Raw genomic sequence first — 19,979 nt, forward strand, 5'->3', positions numbered from 1 at the left:
AAGTGACCCTAGTCACTCACTCACTCACTCACTTGGCTCTTTGTATACTACTCAAAACATGTTAAAGAACTCCCCATGTTTTCTATTACTACAGTTAATCCGTCATGAATTATCCTACTCTATAAAAGTCTTGACATGAAAGAGTGATGATAGTCATATGAAAAACCATCTTCCCGAGGCAACTGACTATTAAAGTCCAGTTTCTAACCTTGCCGAACTAGGCTGGTATTATGGAGTTACATTTTGGCTGGATTAACAAGTCTATGCATAGTCCAATCAAAATCGCGCACAGAAATCAAACTCCGTAAACTGTCGTGCAGATATCGGTCGATTGCAGGATTTGCAAAGCATGTGCACAGCCAACTGGTTGTCAGCAGATATTTTCCAAATCTTTTCATGTTTTTAATCAAGGTGCTGACGTGATTTGATGCATTGCATTTTGCGATGTAAAACCCGTTTTATCACAATATAGATCTCAATGATCGATCAGATCGTCCTGACTGGGCGCCACCATTTTGTGTGAAACCAACGCAAGTGATACGACAGGTGGAATCTGACTGGTCCATAGGAGAGGCTTAGAAGGGACATAATTGGTAATAGCCTCTGGTGGTGCTACGAGATCAGCCCAGTAATTCCAGCCTTGTTGGGCAAAGGTGGAAACTGGACTTTTAAAGGGTGTTCTTTAACTTCTTTTGAGTAGTATATGCCTTCTGTCAGTTAATATTTTACTCCTTCACAAAAGCCACAAAGCTAAGGAAGCTGAAAAATAAGATGAGTATGCTGTATAACATCACAATGAAACCCAGAGAGAACTGGAAGGGTCATTCTTTGACCCCAGTAAATGATGACAACAGTGAATTACTTAATCCTGCTCATGATTGTGGGTTTGAATCCCGGTTCGCCCTGATTATGTTTCTAGGTTTGTCAGCACCATACCCGTGCTCGTGGGTTTCACCGAAGTGGTAAAGATCTGAGACCTGCATCACTTCGGGCTTTCCTCCCACATTATTCTGACACGCCGTGATATAACTGGAATACTGTTAAAAGCGGCGTTAAACCCAACTCACTCACACTAAACCTGCTCATCTCTGTTGCATGTTTCAGCTGTGACTTTTCCGACAGCGATGAACTATAGATTTAAGCGCTCGTAAAATATCCAACCCTGCACGAGTAAATAATTGCTTTTGTATATTGCACTTGTTAAACCAAAGACGTATATGTGTCCTTTTTATTATTCGTGATTTTTATCATGGACAGGCAAACATAGTTACCTTTCATAGAGACCACATTTAAAGAAAGACTGATCAAATTGTTAACATTAAGTGTCTTCTTGACATTTGGGTCTACTTAATTACAATAATCGTTCCTGTTGACCTGGTTGAACTACGTTATACTGTAATTAAGAATTAAATGTTGATGCAATGTACCGGAAAAAAATAATTTCTATCTTCGATGACACACAACATTTATTAGTACGCTTGACCGTGAAGAGTCGCGTTTTTTGTTTGTTTTTTTAAGCCAGGATCGTGAATTCGAATTCAAGATCAAGCTCTTTAAATCTTTTTTGTCTGCCAGCACAATGTCAGTGGTTGGTCTCCAAGGTAAATATCTCAAGGACTGGTTACTTCAGCTTTCCTCCCACGCCGTCTTACGACTAAAATACTTTTAAGAGCAATGTTAAGCCTCGATCTTAACTGAAAAGCTTCCAAATTTAAAAAGAGATATTTCCAGTTCCAACATTATTTACTTTTGCCCACTCCTTCCACGAAAGCATTGCGAAAGAGTTTCATATGCAGTTTGGCTTTCCTTAACATAAAACACAGACAAAACACGCTGCTTATTTCAAGGCTCTTAACCATATCAGAGATTATCTAAAATCAGAGTGAAGTAAATAAGATTGCAAATTATGTTTGCGTGCTGTGCGCAATTTTAAATAGAATTACTCCTCGGAAAGAAAAGCGATATGGCCCCCGGGATCTGTAATTGCATCTGATGCATAACAGTAACTGCTTGTGTCGCGATCAAATCAGTTTGAAAAGGTTGCCTGTTCCCCATAGACAAAGTGCTTCTCGATGCGCTGTAACACACATGGTGGCGGCAGGAGTATGATCGGACAGCAAACATGGAGGGTGTTGTTTACGGAATTCAAGCTGCATCAGTGCGGCCGATACATACGAGTCGGGAACACCAGAGGTTGATAGCATGAGCAGCTGCAAACAACGCCGAAGTCCTGGGCCCACTTGCACAAAGCGATCTTAGCGCTAAGATGATCGTAACTCCCATTCTCTAACATAGGCTTACGATAGTCTTAGCGCTAAGATCGCTTTGTGCAAGTGTGTCCATTACTAGTGGGGAATGTCCGAGTAACTCTCCATTCCTTAAAAATAATGGAGTAGAGGCCTATTATTTTTAAGGAATGGAGAGTTACGAGGATATTCCCCTACTTAAAACTCATCCCTACTTCGAGAACATATTATGTTGTGGAAAATATTTGAAAAACAAACCAGAACTCGTTGAAGCCTGTATTTATACTGCGTGTGTCGCCCTTGCGGGATGCACGAGGAATACGTTCTCTGCCGTTGTTGCACGTGCGCCAAGCTCCGTCGCGAGCTGACATTTACAACGCATGGTACACGGCTCTTCATAATTTCGTTGGGTCCTTAGCTAGTACCTATCAATCGCTTTGCACATTGTTAATACACGCCGACGGGAATAATAGGAAATACAGTGTCCCGAACAAGAATATAGATATGTCCTGATTTGCTTTTTCTCGTCAAAGGTTTATCTAATTGCTATAAATATGAACGTTGTTGTAGATAATCTGCTCTAACACAAAATATATACATATTATTTTGAGCTCTTTAGCATGATGCAAAATTATGAAAATATTTAGTAGTTAATTTTGCACCATGCTTTCATGTGCCGCCGTAGCTAAGGTTGACAATTACACGTTCTCAGATCAAATGATGCGGGTTCGAACCCCGCTGGCGACACAGGTTTTCGGAAAAATATGAAATTATTCACTTGTCAATAACTGTAAAAAATAGTTCCGTCCATACCAGGTGGAAATTAATTGAAATGTTGGTTCAAGATTATGTATAGTTGACAAACAAAACTCTCCATTCCTGAAAAATATTTGAGCGTTCAAACAATAGAATGACGTCACAGATGTGTTTTAATTAAGGGTCCCCCAGCTATGTAGGGTGTCGAACAAAAACATATGCCAACAATCGTCAATAGGTCTGAGTATGTTGACGATGTGATTAACAGTTGAAGTACATGTTGCTTATGTCACACTGGTTGGATGCGTTTATGAAACTGGAAAAAGGACCTCGACTATTAAATACAATGAAAAGTGCAAGATTGTAGGTGAGTGAGTGAGTTGGGTTTGACGCCGCTTTTAACAATATTCCAGTTATATCGCAGCGTGTCAGCTTAATGTGGGAGGAAAGCCGTTTTCCAGGTCTCAGACGTTTACCACTTCGGTGGAACCCACGAGCACGGGTATGGTGCTGACAAACCTAGAAACATAATCGGGGCGAACCGGTATTCGAACCCACAATCATAGGTTTCTGGCGTGCCCAAGGGCCGCAACTCTGCATAGCGAATCACGGCGCCTTAGACGACTGGGTCACCCGTGCCCTTGCAAGATTGTAGGTGATGGATAAAGCGACCCAACTCAAACGCCTCAACGCCCATGCATGTGCACAGTTATATATAACAAGTAACAGTCAATATGGATATAAAATGGTTCATTCCAGATGCAACTGAACTGCATTTTTGGAAGTTGAGAATGTGACATTCTTTTATCTCTTATTGTCTGCGTTGCCCCACAGGAATGACACTGAGTATATCTACGAATATATCAATGTTGGCTACCCGTGAAGATCCGGGGTAGAATAGGTCTTCAGCAACCCAGGCTTGCCGTAAAAGGCGACTCTGCTTGTCGTAAGAGGCGACTAACGGGATCGGGTGGTCAGGCTCGCTGACTTGGTTGATGCATGTCATCGATCCCAATTGCGTGGATCGATGCTCATGTTGTCAATCACTGGATTGTCTGGCCCAGACTCGACTATTTACAGACCGCCGTCATAAGGCTGGAATATGCTGAGTGCGGCGTTAAACAACAAACAAATAAAATATCAATGTTGGCAGCTATGCAGCGATACAATTGTAGTCTTATTTGTGTGTTTGTTGTTTAACGCCGCACTAAACAGTATTCCAGTTATATGACGGCGCCATGTATTAACTGAATGTGGACCAGACAACCCAGTGCTTGCCGTTATGAGTGTGATATGTTTCCTGTACGGGCAAGTGTGATATATTTCCTTTACAGGCAAGTGTGATATATTTCCTTTACAGGCAAGTGTAATATATTCACTTTACAGGCAAGTGTGATATATACTGAGTCAAATTAAAAACTTCACATTTTAAAAAGTAATCCCATATATGATATACAACGGACAAATGTATCAGAGAAGGTAATTTTTAATCATTAATGTCCAAAGAAGGATTTTAATTAACGGTGTTAACCATAATTTGTTCCAAGCACCTACGGTATTCGGTAATAACATCAACAGTTTAAATCATAAGTCCCAAGCACGAGAATCTGATGGCACACAAGTTCAGTAGCGTGTATGGCCACCATGTGCGTTGACAACTGTCACACAACGCCTCCGCATGGACCTTGTCATGCTTGTTAACACATGATTGGGAAGACGACGCCATTGTTGATGCAAAATGGTGACAAGATCTTGCAAATTCTGTGGTTGGTTCTGGACTTCTGCCAAGAGCATCCCAGACGTGTTCGATGGGATTGAGGTCGGGAGACCTTGACGGCCAGTCCATGATGTTGACTCCCGCATACTGAAGGAAATTCCTTGGCAAAATTGCTGTGTGGGGTCTGGTATTGTCGTGTTGGAAGATCAAACCGGGCCCATGTGCTGCCATAAAAGGTAGAAGTTCTTGTGCCAGTACCTGGTCCCGGTAAGCAGCAGCGTTGAGGTTGCCACGGATGACAAGAAGCCTGGAACGTGCATTGCCACAGAAAGCACCCCACACCATGACACTTCCGCCTCGAAATCTGTCAACTTCCTGTACACAACACTGGGTGTAACATTCATGACGGCGCCTCCACACCCTCGCCCTACCATCAGCAAATCGGAGATTAAATCGGGCAAGTGTGATATATTCACTTTACGGGCATTTGTGAGGTATGTACAGTGTATCCTTTATTCCATAAGTCCACATACCAATAATCAGACGTTGAGTAGAAACAAAATATTATATCGTTTGATTTGCTGTCTGAGATGTGAAAATGTTCCCTGAAATGAATCGAAATGCGACCAAAGTAAGTATGGAGTGAAAATAACTTTGTGATTAAGTCATTAAAAGCCTTACGACGCACAGACGGAGTAGATGCTATTTTGGCTTTTAATCTCCATATAGCCAGAAAATCGCTCAATAATTACGCCAATTACGGTCGCCAATTTTGTACCAGAGTCGTCTAAACCTTTGCAGACCCAACCAAACTGTTAGCACGGCCTGTCAACATCTTGTCAATCGATGCAGAATCCCTTTCACTTGATCATCAATCTCTGACGGTCATGCCGACTGTATTGTCGGGGCGTTTGATCGTTTAATGGACAACAAACTAACCTTTGCAGAGTAACAGCTATGAACGGACCGACAGCGTGGGAGTATTGCTCGACTCTCCAACAAGCATTATTCGGAAAACTTCTTTTCTCTCCGTTCATGCTCGGGCAAGTGGTTTAGTCGTAGGAGTAGAAATTACATTATTTTCCTGATTGACAGAACCAATTCCAAGTATGGTCGTATAGTGTTTCATTACATTATTTTCCTGATTGACAGAACCAATTGCAGGTATGGTCGTACAGTGTTTCATTTATGTGATTCGTATAATGAATGGTATTTTGTCGTACTTGACATGATTTGCATATATGTGGTCATAAATCTAACTAAAGGATATGTTTAGATCTGATAAAATACAAAGAGTCACACGCAACACACGCCAACCACACCCCGCTTCTCTTGTCTTGGAGGGCATGGGTGGCCCAGTCGTCTAAGGCGCCGCGATTCGCTCTGCTGAGTTGCATCCCTTGGGCACGCCAGAAACCTTTGATTGTGGGTTCGAATCACGGTTCGCCCCAATAATGTTTCTAGGTTTGTCAGCACCATACCCGTGCTCGTGGGTTTCACCGAGGTGGTTAACGTCTGAGACCTGCATCACTTCGGGCTTTCCTCAATCACTGGATTGTCTGGCTCAGACTCGATTATTTACAGACCGCCGTCATAAAGCTGGAATATGCTGAGTGCGGCGTTAAACAACAAACAAATAAAACATCAATGTTGGCAGCTATGCAGCGATACAATTGTAGTCTTATTTGTGTGTTTGTTGTTTAACGCCGCACTAAACAGTATTCCAGTTATATGACAGCGCCATGTATTAACTGAGTCTGGACCAGACAACCCAGTGCTTGCCGTTATGAGTGTGATATGTTTCCTGTACGGGCAAGTGTGATATATTTCCTTTACAGGCAAGTGTGATATATTTTCTTTACAGGCAAGTGTGATATATACTGAGTCAAATTAAAAACTTCACATTTTTAAAAGTAATCCCAAATATGATATACAACGGACAAATGTATCAGAGAAATTAATTTTTAATCATTAATGTCCAAAGAAGGATTTTGATTAACGGTGTTAATCATAATTTGTTCCAAGCACCTACGGTATTCGGTAATAACATCAACAGTTTAAATCATAAGTCCCAAGCACGAGAATCTGATGGCACACAAGTTCAGTGGCGTGTATGGCCACCATGTGCGTTGACAACTGCCACACAACGCCTCCGCATGGACCTTGTTATGCTTGTTAACACATGATTGGGAAGACGACGCCATTGTTGATGCAAAATGGTGCCAAGATCTTGCAAATTCTGTGGTTGGTTCTGGACTTCTGCCAAGAGCATCCCAGACGTGTTCGATGGGATTGAGGTCGGGAGACCTTGACGGCCAGTCCATGATGTTGACTCCCGCATACTGAAGGAAATTCCTTGGCAAAATTGCTGTGTGGGGTCTGGTATTGTCGTGTTGGAAGATCAAACCGGGCCCATGTGCTGCCATAAAAGGTAGAAGTTCTTGTGCCAGTACCTGGTCCCGGTAAGCAGCAGCGTTGAGGTTGCCACGGATGACAAGAAGCCTGGAACGTGCATTGCCACAGAAAGCACCCCACACCATGACACTTCCGCCTCGAAATCTGTCAACTTCCTGTACACAACACTGGGTGTAACATTCATGACGGCGCCTCCACACCCTCGCCCTACCATCAGCAAATCGGAGATTAAATCGGGATTCATCACCGAAGACGACTTGATTCCAATTCCTCCATCGTAAGTGTCGCTGTGCCCACAATTGACGTTGACGTCTGTGTAATTGAGTCAGAATCGGCCCGCAGTATGGCCGTCGTGCTTGAAGGTGAGCAGTTCTCAGACGGTTTTGACCAGTTTGCGCACTCAGTCTACCCCTAAACAGTTCATTTCTGGTTGATGTAGCCGTCAAAAATCGGTTACAGAAGTGACGTAAGACAAATTGACGATCTTTTGCATGTGACGTCACACGTTGTCGACCTGGCCGAGAGCGATCAGCAGTGGTACCCGTTTGCTGTAGACGCGTCTGTAAATCACAAACAGTCCGTCGACTACAACCCATCGTCCGTGCGACTTCAGCGGACGTTACTGTCTGCAACATGCCGATGGCACGTTCGCGTTGCACATTTGAAAGGCGTGGTATGACAAATGGTTGTAAAGACTTTTGTTTTCTTGTGTTTTTCTTTTTTTTGTTAATAACTGCTAACAAGTATGGCTGAAAACACGTGCGGTATTATGGCCACGTGACCAGTTGCACGTGAAAAAACACATTTGCCACTAAAGTGCTGTGCACATGATTTTGATCGATTCACCTGCACAAAAACGGGTGTTATCTGAAGACAATACGTGGCCATTACTGTTTAGATGCACAATATGGGCCCACAATGATAACTGGTCAAAATGTTAAAATTTTAGGATTGTGAAGTTTTTAATTTGGTTCAGTATATTTCCTTTACGGGCAAGTGTGATATATTTCCTTTACAGGCAAGTGTAATATATTTCCTTTACGGACAAGTGTGATATATTCACTTTACGGGCAAGTGTGATATATTCACTTTACGGGCATTTGTGAGGTATGTACAGTGTATCCTTTATTCCATAAGTCCACATACCAATAATCAGACGTTGAGTAGAAACAAAATATTATATCGTTTGATTTGCTGTCTGAGATGTGAAAATGTTCCCTGAAATGAATCGAAATGCGACCAAAGTAAGTATGGAGTGAAAATAACTTTGTGATTAAGTCATTAAAAGCCTTACGACGCACAGACGGAGTAGATGCTATTTTGGCTTTTAATCTCCATATAGCCAGAAAATCGCTCAATAATTACGCCAATTACGGTCGCCAATTTTGTACCAGAGTCGTCTAAACCTTTGCAGACCCAACCAAACTGTTAGCACGGCCTGTCAACATCTTGTCAATCGATGCAGAATCCCTTTCACTTGATCATCAATCTCTGACGGTCATGCCGACTGTATTGTCGGGGCGTTTGATCGTTTAATGGACAACAAACTAACCTTTGCAGAGTAACAGCTATGAACGGACCGACAGCGTGGGAGTATTGCTCGACTCTCCAACAAGCATTATTCGGAAAACTTCTTTTCTCTCCGTTCATGCTCGGGCAAGTGGTTTAGTCGTAGGAGTAGAAATTACATTATTTTCCTGATTGACAGAACCAATTCCAAGTATGGTCGTATAGTGTTTCATTACATTATTTTCCTGATTGACAGAACCAATTGCAGGTATGGTCGTACAGTGTTTCATTTATGTGATTCGTATAATGAATGGTATTTTGTCGTACTTGACATGATTTGCATATATGTGGTCATAAATCTAACTAAAGGATATGTTTAGATCTGATAAAATACAAAGAGTCACACGCAACACACGCCAACCACACCCCGCTTCTCTTGTCTTGGAGGGCATGGGTGGCCCAGTCGTCTAAGGCGCCGCGATTCGCTCTGCTGAGTTGCATCCCTTGGGCACGCCAGAAACCTTTGATTGTGGGTTCGAATCACGGTTCGCCCCAATAATGTTTCTAGGTTTGTCAGCACCATACCCGTGCTCGTGGGTTTCACCGAGGTGGTTAACGTCTGAGACCTGCATCACTTCGGGCTTTCCTCTCACATTAAGCTGACACGCCGTGATATAACTTGAATACTGTTAAAAGCGGCCTTAAACCCAACTCAATCGCTTCTCTTTGTCTGTATTGACATTAATAATGGTCAGGTAGCCTATTGGTTAAAGCGTTCGCTCGTCACGCCGAAGACCCGGGTTCGATTCCCGACATGATGCAATATGTCAAGCCCATTTCTGGTGTCCCCTGCATGATATTGCTGGAATATTGCTAAAAGCGGTGTAAAACCATACTCACTCTTTATTTTGGTGATTTTTATTATTTTGGTGATACTGGCGAATGCACATTTCCAAGAGCTTTCCATATGTCTATAAAATATGATATGGTTTCCAAAAGGGGTCACGTGACCCTCGTCTAATGCATTATGGGAGAAAATTACATTTGAACCTGGCCTGGAAGTGCAGATGATTCCGTTGACAGCGAGTGATCAGTCACTTTGAAATATTCCACCAATATCACAGCCCGGAATACCAAGGAAGCCCTGCACATATTTAAAAATTGAACCCGGCTCTTCTGTGTGACGAGCGAACGCTTTAAATGCTAGGATACCCGAGGACGTGTTTGTACGATTATTTACGACTGTATGAATAATACGTCAAAGACAATGCAAATTCGAAAATTACACCGATTTTAAATCATACACATTGTCCTTATATTCATGTTTTTACATTGTGTTTAAAAGAAACTGTTTTGAATTCCACTCTGTCGTGTTTGTTTGGTTTTGATAATAGGAACAGCAGACTACAAGCGCTAAAGGCGCCCACAAGACTGGACCTCGCATTCAGATGCATGAAACTGTCAGATTCTGTCATGTCAGTGTCGTGCCGAATGTTGAGACGTGGTGCCATGTCTAAAGCCGCGCCAGTGTCAAGGGACAGATCATTCAGGTTCACGACAATCTGTTGCCTTCCATTTCAAGATGATTAATATCAGTTCTTTGATTATTTCCTGTCTGAAGATAATTATTTCCATCAATGATGTGAGAGAAAAGTAAGGAGATGTTTATTAGCTTAAAGCCTCCGGAAGCCCTTGGTGTTCTGGTACTGCCCGCCCGCAGTACTACATATCCAACACTGGGCCGTCGTATCCTGTTTCCTTTCATTCAGAGAGTAATAACGACGAAGGCAGCTTAATCCAATTCCATTTTACAAATCAAGAGTAGCCTTTGAAAATACATGGTAGGTGCGCATCTGGCATGTTAATATATAGGAAAAGCTTCCGGAAAGTTTCTCTTTCTCAGGGGTTTCTCTTTCGCGTCTGTAACTTGTGTAGATGTTATATAAAGATACAGGCAATCTCATTTACTAAAACCATCGGAACCAGATAGATTGAACTACATCACCTTACTTATTTATCATGTTAAATGCTAAAAACTGGAGAAGGTGTCAGTATATATCATAAGTATTTATCCGTGTTACATTTTCGCCAAATTTCATAGTATATTTGCATGATAACCTGAACAAATCACATGGAGATTAATAACACCACAAGAAGAGTAGTCAAATCTTTCTCTTAAGATCGAGTTAAAGGACTTCGTATTAACTAGAGTTCTCTGTCTTTTCCTGACTGCTGTGCAAAAGATTACAATGGAACCCCATATTGTATAACCATAATTTTCTATGCCTCAAGCCAAGAGATTACGTATTTAATGATATACGAGCACATGGACTTGTAGACAACCTCAGCTGGCACTACACCTGCCTTTCTACGGTAATTGGGGCATCATTGGGTATGGACAGCGCCCGCAACTCACGCTTACACCGCACCATTGATGCGGAAGGTGATACTTTCCCCACAACTCGGAACACACTGACCAGCAAAGTACACCCCTTTATCTTCTGACCACATCTTTCACAGGGAATGTCGAGCATAAGATAGCTTTCTCAGAATACATCGGGGAAAAAAGCCTCTACCTGGGTGATAAAGTCGTATATTCTTAAGTGATAATTCATTGATTAGATGAACGAGTTTAGCTAAAATATTCCAACCTTTGTTTCCAAAACTGCCCATATTTCTTGTTAACCGCAACTCTATGATTGAATGGTTTTATCGACGACGGTGCTACGAAGAGTACGCTTTTGTCTCTTACCAGCTGTTGACATTGTGCACCGACATCCATTATTTGTTGAATAGCTGGCTTTGATTGGGACATATATTTGGGTCAATACAAATACGTTGATAACGTCCCACATCGGTGTATATTACTGACATGAATGGGACATTATATACAGGAATAAACGCAGAATTGATGGGCCCCTGTAGGTAGGACAATATATGTTATATAAATACAGATACTATAGGCTGATTTCAAACTTATTTCTACCAATAATTGACTTAAAACAATTGTTATGGTCGAACATCACTGCCAAACAAAAGCATACATAGAAAAATATTTTACAAAAAAGTCAAGTACATTGAACAATGCCTGTACAATTTACTTCAGAATTGACTGAATAGTTTTTGCTTTCATAATTTGTTTTGCAGAGTTACGTCCCAATCCTACGTTTTTAACTCCATAAACGCAAACAAAAACTATTGAAGTCTATTCTTAAACTGGTATCCGCTATGGGAGGGGATTAGTTGAAAATATTTATCAACCATCTCCATCAACGCAGTCCATCAATGTTATGCTTTTTGAAGCACTCCGCACACAAATATATATTTAAAGTATACAGCTCATCAGCTCATCTTTGCACTTTCGTATTTAGTATTTAGGCTCATTATATATATTCATTATATACTTAAGTGTGAAAGACTGAGTTTTCCAAAGTTGAGAAAAGTGAAATTTTCACTGCAGTGACCATAACACTTCGACGGAAATATTGTCATACGCCACTCGTGAAAATGTTTCCTTTCCCCTCGTCACTCAATGAGAAATTCACTCTGAATATGATGCATACTGTTGAAAAAAGAAGTTGTCTGCCACAAGCATTACATTGTCGCAAGGTGGTATGTTAATAAAACAATATTTAGGCTCATAGCTTTAAGAGCAAAAAAACATATAGAGGCTATTTCATGTGTCTCGTAAAATATCATGTTTCTCTCATCTCGTGACAGGGGAAAAGGGAAAATATCTTCATTTCTCCCTCACGAAATGAGAAAAACATGATATTTCACGAGACCCATGGAATATCCTTTTTATTATATACTTTTTGTGTAGTTGTCTACCGGAACATTATATTGTTTCATTACAAATGTAAGACCTTGAAACGTAAATTCTCACGACCTAACATACAGGGACGGTTCACCAACCCATGTATTTGCGACTTTAAAAAAGAAGTTTCATGGTTGCAAAATCTGATAAATATAAACAAAAGTATAAAAATATATCTAGGGGCACGAAAATTCTTTATCATACATTTCGATATGATGTTATACAAAATCATCTTTAACAAAATATATTCTTGAAAACTAGGAGACCTCTGTTGGAGGCGAAAGAATACACGCTGCTCAAGTAGCAAAAATGGCGCTTTGCGAAACAAACTTTCTAGATTGACGAGTTAAATGTGAAATTTACAGTTTATAACGAAACATTTTCAAGAGAATAACAAATGGCAAGAAGTGATATTTACTACATTAATGACCATCTGTCATTATTGTGCCTTATCAACGTGGAACTAACGTTAAAAGGACGTCAACAGTTTGTGTACGGGCTTGACACTTGATAAAGGGAGACAATTTAAGGGGTGGTAACTCTTGTATGACAATAGTTCCGTCAAAGTGTTATGTTCACTGCAATGGAAATATCACTTTTCTCAACTTCAGAAATCTCAGTCTTTCACACTGAAGTATATCATAAATCTCTTTTTGCATCTGTATCCGAAAACTTTATCTAGTATCCAACAAAGAAAATCACATCTACTCACCCCGCCCTCCAGAATATGAAAGGGTCGGTTACTGTTACATTTACTGTTAAAAGCGGCGTTAGTCACTCTGACCTTAATGTTGCAACAGGGTAGGTTGTGAATATGTTACACATGTCCAAAACAGTTTGTTTAATTATATATCCATTGTTCTCTAAAAATCACAGCAGGACAGGAAATCACGATGAAAGAATCCCACTTCGTGGATTGTCATCCTCTAGGGGTGCCAAACCCCCACTCTTGGCATACCACTTAATTTGTTTTGGTTTCCAAATTTAAGAGTGAGTGAGTGAGTTGGGTTTAACGCCGCTTTTAACAGTATTCCAGTTATATCGCGGCGTGAGAGCTTAATGTGGGAGGAAAGCCTGAAGTGATGCAGGTCTCGGACGTTTACCACTTCGGTGAAACCCACGAGCACGGGTATGGTGCTGACAAACCTAGAAACATAATCGGGGCGAACCGGGATTCTAACCCACAATCATAGGTTTCTGGCGTACCCAAGGGACGCAACTCTGCACAGCGAATCGCGGTGCCTTAGACGACTGGGTCACCTGTGTATCCTGCCCCACTTGCAAAGGCAAGTCAATTGTTCACCTCAAAAAGCACGGGAACATAAGGTAAAAGTCAAAATAGGGAATTGCATTGGACATCATTTTTGTCACTGATGCGTCAAACTATATTCCACACGTCTACCATAAAACATTTTGAAAGCTTTTCTGAGGCCTTGAATGTTGTTACCTTGATCAAACAACTTCTGAGCAAGAGTCGTACGACGTAAATCAAGTACCGCCTATTGTGACTTGTACTTGACTCATCCCACTCACAGTGTCCCGGAGTCTACTGTAAATCACTCGGACGTGGTATAACAGTCATCGTTATGACACGGTGTACACGGAACAACGAAAGGGCCACATGGCATCTGGATCTAATTTCATGCAGCTGTCAGACTGACTATCGATTTTCCAGAAACGTGACGTGATAACGAGAAGGGAAATCAATCCTTCAAATGTTAGAATATAATTCCCATGAAGCAGAATGCTGTTCAACGAGAGATTAAAACAGTATGTAGCCCACTTAATCAAAGCGAGACGCCGTGGATGTGCCCCACTGCCAGTCACCCCACCCACCCATTGTGTGCGAAGACCAAGATTATCTGTGTAGACTAGGTGTCAAAAGAAGGATGACGCCATTTGGTGTTAAAAACAATGGATATTTTTAAAGCGCTGAAGTAATTATTTTCCAACCTTGATACACGCTTTGTAAATGTTATTGTGCATGACTTGCACTGCTGAGCGTTCTTGTGGGCAGATAATCGTCAGTTTCATGAAGGAAAGTTGGGAGTTGGGTTCAATAATAAAGTGAGTGAGTATGGTTCTACGCCACTTTTAGCACTATTCCAGCAATATCACGAGACATACATTGTGTCCATGTGGGGGAATCGAACCCGGGTCTTCAGCGTGACGAGCGAACGCTTTAACCACTAGGCTACCCCACCACTCCTCAAAAAAAAGAATTATAATCATGTGTGGTTTCAACTGAGAACGTGTTGAATATGACATATTACTGATTATCCCAGTAGTACATAAATTAAATTAAAATTAAATTAAATTAACTAATTATATAATCATAATAACAATTTAGGTAGTTAATGGTGAAAATGAGGATGTTTCGTGCATTCGGAAAATATGCTCGCATTCATTGTTTGTCTGAAGGGACCCACACGCGGTATGTTAAACCGACACATTAACCTTGCGTTGTTTGGTGATATCCCACAAGAAATATACAATAATCTCTGAGATCATTAGCGATATATATTTCCAGATTGCGACCCACAATGAGATTATCTATCATCAGTTTATTAACGTTCACGGATGTCACGTATCGAATGCAACTGATTCGCGGCATTTCACAGCAAGTAATTGGTTTAATATCGTTTTGATGAGTATTTCAGTCCCAGCGGGGATTCCGGACTAGAACAGGTCCCCAGCAACATATGCTGGCCGCACATCCAACGACATGGATCGGCTGACCTAAATGGCAGCGGCTTGTTAATAATCATGTCACGGAGTCTGACCTCCCGATCCATTTAATCGCCTTCTATGACAACTGGGAACTTATGCTAATCACAGAGACCCCTTCTCTAAGATAGTAGGTGAGGTGAGGTGAGGTGAGGTGAGATGAAATTGGGTTTAACGTCGCGTCCAAGATTATTGCACTTATATAGCGACGTGCATGTACGTGTGTGTGTTTGTGTGGCTGTTTGTACTAGTCCGGACTGATGCCGATTTATTGTGCTAGCTCACTGAGATACCATGCTGCAGTTTAACATGAATACACCACTCAGACACAGTATACTGACTCCGAGCCGACCAGTCCTTGTTTTAGCCCCTTAATGCCGAGCGCCAGACAGGGTAACAACAAGTACCATCTTTTAACGTCTTTTGGTATGACGCGGTCGGGTAACGAACCCCTGACCTTCAGCTCACCGGGCGGACGCTCTTCCACTAGACCACGGAGGCGGTCTCTCATCTAGTAGATCCAACGTAGGAGCAAAAGCTTCTATCTATAGCTTGTCTCCATGAGTTCTTCTATCTTTATCATATTGTTAGATATCCAGACAGGTAAGAGCGTAGGTGTATCTCTTCTTTCACCAGCTGTGACCACAATCATGTCTTGGTGAAATTTGAATACATTGGGTAATCACTAACTTCTAAAAACAAATCATATTTGGAAACAATGCTACCAAAGGGTGATTTCCATCTTCCCGAGGCAAGTGTGTTAACTGACTATAAAAGTCCAGTTTCCAGCCTTGCCGAACTAGGCTGGTATTATGGAGTTTGGACAATGCATAGACTCGTTAGTCCAGCCAATCAAAATCGCGCAACGAAATCGAAATCCGGTTTGTAAACTGTCATGCAGATTTCGGTCGATTGCAGGATTTGCAAAGCACGTGCACCGCTAACTCGTTGTCAACAGATATTTTCTAAATCTGTTCATGTTTTTAATCAAGGTGCTTACGTGATTTCATGCACTTCGCGATGTAAGACTCGTTTTCTCACAATACAGATTACCTTGATTATCGATAGATCGTCTTGACCGGGCGCCACCATTTTGTTAAAAGCAGAGTTAAATGATACGAGTCGTGGAATCTGATTGGTCCCATAGGAGACGCATGGAAGGGACATAACTCGTCCACTAGTGGCGCTACGATCGAGCCCAGGAATTCCAGCCTAGTTCGGCAAGGGTGGAAACTGGACTTTTAAAGTCAGTTAACTCCCTTGCCTCGGGAAGATGGGTGATTGCATGTCCCACTCGACTTTATTAACTAGTCGAATGTAAACTGTCCAATCGGTATAAAAACATTTGCTTGAAAATAACATTGAATTTGCATAACATATAGTTTACCAAGGATAAGGGAGATTGTTGATCAGCCTATTCTTGTATGGCTATTATATCTCTCGCTGTATTATTAGGTCATTTCACAGGTAGTTTGCCCTTTACGCCATGGAATCTGTTTCGGTGGATAATCAAGATTCTTATCTCATAGCATATTGTCACTTGACGTTTTGAAAGGCAGATTTATGTTACCAGTGCCCAGATGTTGTTATTACACCAGAAAAGTGGAAGAGCTCTCAGGGTTGCACTATATTTTAGCCGCTCCTTAGGATACTCTTCTGCAAGGCTTGGGGCAATTTGAAGACCTGTTGGTCAACTGCTGATCAAGGCCGTTCCATCTGCAGTATTAATGGACTCGCCAAGGAAGAGATAGTCCACAACCGGAGTTGTTTCGTTCACGAAGTCAATCATTGATGCAAAGAGTAAAGAGCCATGCTGATATGACACGACCCTGACTTACTCCTGTTTACAGGAAAAATATCAGATTTGAAGCAAGCAAAGCTAACACATGAGTACACTGTTAAAAGATAGTCGAGTGTCAATATAATGTATCAGCGATACCAAACTTATGTACTTTATATAAAGACCGTCAAGCCAAACACGACCAAACAGTGTGAAGAAAGGCTATATTACTGAGTGTACATTTTTCGATTCTGTAAAGATTCTTTTTTCTTTCGAAAAGCTTACTTAGGACTGGAAGTCCCTGTGGGATTACTATTTCTCCGTCCTTAAGCTCTGTAACTGTATGTAGGACTTCTGTTCAAGTGAATGGTCTCTTCAATGGAAAGCTCACAGTTTCTTCGTTAATCACTAGCATTTTGACCAAATGTCGCTTTGTCGCATAGCCACGTTTTGAATAATATAATTGTTTGTCTTTAACACTACAACACTACAATGCGACAACACGACATTTGTCCCGTCAAAATTCTTCGCGTTGTTGCCGTAATATTATTCAAAACGCGTGAATGCGACAAGACAACGCTAAGCACAAATGTCACGTGGCAGTTTGTCTTATTTTGTCACTTTTTGCCTTGTTCCGGCCGACAACGTGACACTGTCCCTTCCGGGATTCCATAGTAATCACATCTAATCAATGAGTAAATATCAAAAACATTAAATCTCCCCAACGCTTGCACATATCACAAATAATAATTATGGGGTCTTGGAAACTGTGATCTCAACTCTAAGTGCACGAGAGGAAAAGATCAATCGAGCGATAACCTTGGTCCCAAATATATTGAATTATTCTGTAAACTGCAGGCGTGTTATTGATGTCCTGCTCGCAATCGTGTGATCAGATGCCACCCGAGCCGATAATATACATTATAAAAACCGATAGACTTCATTTTGTGCTAGAATCCACCTGCACAAGGCTCGCCAAGGGAGACATTTCTTCCTAGTGTTAGACAGCTGCGCGGCGCGGCGTGCTTACCTTGTCACGCCGCCGTGTTCGAAGAGTGTTGACTGAACCCAGTTTGCCGAGAACCAATACATGAGTGTTTGTCTCAGTGGACGGAGATGGACAAGGAAAGAGTTGCAACAGATGTACTTTAATTGATGGAGAGCATTTTTTAAATATCTATATCCGACATGCGCGAGACAGCGGTAGAGGCGACCAAAGGTTGACGCTGTCGTGGGTAAAAAAACTGCTGTGTTTGAGAAGAACTGCGGTTTTTTAGGCGTCGCAAATTATCTGTTCATAGTTTCCAATCAGTGTCACGTTTGAGCAAGTGAGTAGATGGTTTTACGCAGCCTTAGGCATGGTCAAGTCGGAGAACACAAAAGGAGCTTTTAATCTTAACCAAATAGGGAATCAAAGGCGGGCCTTTGGCGGGAAGAGCTTCGACGTTAAAAAACCCCTGTTTTTCTCAATTTAAAAATCGACACAAAGTGTTACATAGCTGTAAATACGAAATACCAAAACAACTCGAAAAGTACTAGTCCGGATTTGCCAGTTTGATCTCAGTGAACAATACAAAATGTACTTTACAGGAGGTAATTTGTAGGCACTTTCAACATTCAAAAATAAAACTAAGTCCAAATTGACATAGCAGAAACAGACTATATAGGCATTATGCACCTGTTCTCACCTGTCGTCAAGGTGTCATAGGTCACCTTGATCTACTTACACCTGGTTATGCCCTGTTTCACAATAGTCTGTTTTATTCACATTTTTACACACTTTTACGTGTAAAAAGGCATAAACACATTTGATACGCTGTATTTGTGCCACGGCCCAATTAGTACTAATTTAGTTGTTTGAATATTTACATATTTTGTATATTAACTGCATTTATTTAAGATCTGAGGTCAAAAAAACAGGGTTTTTTCATTTCCGTGAGTACTTTTAGGCCACCCTCCTGTACGCCGCTTTGAACAGGTGTCCAGCTTAACATGGAAGAAAAGTAAAAAGTGATGCAGGTTTTGTTTGTTTGTTTGTTGTTTAACGCCGCACCCAGCAATGTTCCCGCAATATGACGGCGGTCTGTAAATAATTCTGGACCAGACAGTCCAGTGATTGACATCATGAGCATCGATCCACGTAACTGGGAGTGTTGTAACAGTTGTGTTTTCGGGTGCAATAGAATAGGTCTTCAGCAACCCATGCTTACTATAAAAGGCGACTATGCTTGTCGAAAGAGGCGAATAACGGGATCGGATGGTCAGTCTCTCAGACTTGGTTGATGCATGTCATCGTATCCTAATTGCATGGAACGATGCTCGTGATATCAATCACTGGGTTGTCTGGTCCAGACTCGATTATTCACAGACCGCCGTCATATAGCTGGAATATTGCTGAGTGCGGCGTTAAACAAATAAACAAAACTCAAAGAAGATAAAGAATAACTGCACGACGAATATCACCGCCTTATGAGTACTGGGCAACCCTTGCGTCCATAGTATATAAAATGTATATAGTGTCCTTGGTCTAGTGGACCGAGCGTCTTCCCGGATAGCGAAAGGTTGGGGTTCGATCCCGATCCCATCCCGCGTCATACCAAAATACCGTGGCTTGTTGTGACCTGCATTGTGTTTGGCATTTAATAAGCCGACAAAACGAGGACTGGCCGGCTAGGAGTCAGTATACTGTTTCTGAATCCGTTAAACATTAGTTCCGTACAAAACGTACGTACACACACACACACACACGCACGCACGCACGCACGCATGTACGCACGCACGTCGCTATATTAGAGAAATAATCATGAAAGCGATGTTAAACCCCATTTCACCTAACTACCTCATCGCATTTAGTAAGACAAATTACGCCCTGCACGTAAGTAACCGATACGGCAGCACATCATAAAGATGAACCCTTGAGCAGCATATTCGACCTTGTCGCACACCAACTCGGACCCGGGAGAACGGGTGGCCCATTCAGCTAAGTCACCGCTCAGTCATACAGGATCCGCT

Source organism: Haliotis cracherodii, unplaced genomic scaffold, assembly GCF_022045235.1.
Source record: "Haliotis cracherodii isolate W230 unplaced genomic scaffold, xgHalCrac1.p SCAF_5, whole genome shotgun sequence".
NCBI classification, from domain to species: Eukaryota; Metazoa; Mollusca; class Gastropoda; order Lepetellida; family Haliotidae; genus Haliotis; species Haliotis cracherodii.